Source organism: Dermacentor andersoni, chromosome 8 (assembly GCF_023375885.2).
Source record: "Dermacentor andersoni chromosome 8, qqDerAnde1_hic_scaffold, whole genome shotgun sequence".
In the NCBI taxonomy this organism is placed as follows: domain Eukaryota; kingdom Metazoa; phylum Arthropoda; class Arachnida; order Ixodida; family Ixodidae; genus Dermacentor; species Dermacentor andersoni.
The window spans coordinates 99001790-99003696 of NC_092821.1; the positions used below are offsets into that span (position 1 = coordinate 99001790).

The following is a 1907-nucleotide window of genomic DNA, read 5'->3' on the forward strand; positions in this document are numbered from 1 at the left end:
AAGCTTTTTACCAATAGCCGAGGGCTAATGGTGAAAAGGGGTCTAATCAGAAATGACTGTTTTTCTTTTTTCTGTCAAATGATGCATAATCAGTTTGTACACATCATATCAGATTGGGAGGTATTGCGGTTTTCGTGATGTCGCGTGACAGACAGGTGAAATGGGGGGTGGTCAAAAAAAGTTTTTGACCAATCGCGGAGGGCTGATAGCAGGATTGGAATAGAAAAGTTTGGAATAGTTTTACGTTATAGCGCCCCATATCACGACAAACCAACTAACAAAGAAACTTAGGAAAACATAGGGGAAATTACTTGCACTTAATAACTGAATTAAAGAAATGATAAATTAATGGAAGTGAAATTGAATGAAAAATCAACTCGCCGCAGGTGGGGAACGATCCCACGTCTTCGCATCACGCGTGCAATGCTCTAACCAATTGAGCTACCACGGCGCAATTAGTTAGGACAAGACTTTATGACGAAAATAAACTGACAGGTCATGACATGAACGCCATGACATGCGTGCCATGTAGGCCATGAAAAAGCCGCCTACATCTTTGTGCTCTCATGGTTGTTTCTTTAATTTGCTAGGCTCCCCGCACATTGTTTGGCATAACATCGATTCCCACAGGGCGTGGGATCTGCCGGCTTTTTTCATCCTGACTGTCTAATGACGCTTTGAGATGCCTCATAGTGCTGTCCGTGTTGCTAACTTTTGTTGACCATTCGCAAAAATTCGTGTGCATATACGGTCTGGTATAGATTTTTCAGAAGTTTCGAGGCTTTTCAAATGCTTTCCAGTTTTCGAGGACTATAAAGTTCAGAACTTCAAGCTCCAGATACACATTCTGGGAAGAAACAGCTTTGTGTTCTTGCTGCATCAAATTAATATGTTCGGAAACTTCAAATGGTTACTTGCGGTCGTTACACTTATTTTTGTGTGGCTAAAAGAAAACATTTTTTTTGCTATAGATGGTTTCCTGTTGCAAGCGAGCAACATGGAGCGATTTCTATTTGCGTCACACTGATGCTGTAAACGTAGATTCTTGCTTGCAAATAACTTGTCCCTGCAAGGCCAGCAACCCGAAGCGATTGTTATCCGCGTGGCACTAATGCGTAAAGATAAGTGACGCTGCATGTATATTGACAACACCCAATTTCCTTCAGCCAATTACAAATATATTGTTGTCTCCGTCAGTAAACGGCCTCCATTAAACACGGTAATTACGTTGCAAGCGCAGTCAGCATCCTTCAACTATCCATCATGAACTTTGCGTAGGGAGTGGTGAACCTCTAGCACAAAGATCAAAGAACGCTCCGCTCTTGCTTCGCTGAATGTGCGGAGACCTAGCCACTCTTAGTTTTTGGATTTTTGAACATTCAACATGGCCTTTCTTTAGTCATACGGCTGATAAAACAACCCGTTTAATTCCGGTGTACACATTTCTGCATGCGACTTGTTGATGGTTTTGTCCTGTCGCAGAAAAGAAAAAAAAATTCAATGCACTTCCACTCTGTGAGGAAGGATGACCAGCGAAGCTGTTCGAAACTGCACTCCGCAGCGAAACTGCACTTCCCCCGTGGGTGGGCCTGGAATTGCACACTCTTCGGGATCGGCCCACGTATGGGGGAGTGCCTAACGCCCGCTTCACCTCTGTCGGGGATCGGCCTGGCTTTTCACTATCTTTGGGTTCAGCTCACGTATGGGGAGGTTTAATGCCTGCTTCACTTCCGCCACAGGTGGCCCGATATTGTAATATCTTCAGGATCGGTCTACGTATGGGAATTGCTTAACACCCGCGTCACCTCCGGCGCTCAACGGCTCAGCATTGCACTATCTTCGGGATTTATTTCAACACGCGGACACGATAGTGGGGAGAGTAGCCTCTTAACAGCTTCGCTATATAT

The 1907-nt window shown here is 44.5% G+C and overlaps 1 non-coding gene across 1 annotated transcript; it reads right to left on the reverse strand.

Annotated features, from left to right (window-relative positions):
* Window positions 1-378: 378 nt before the first annotated feature.
* Window positions 379-451, reverse strand: TRNAT-CGU (transfer RNA threonine (anticodon CGU)). The gene has a single exon. It is a non-coding gene; the product is annotated as a tRNA-Thr (tRNA).
* Between the last annotated feature and the right edge of the window lie 1456 nt (window positions 452-1907).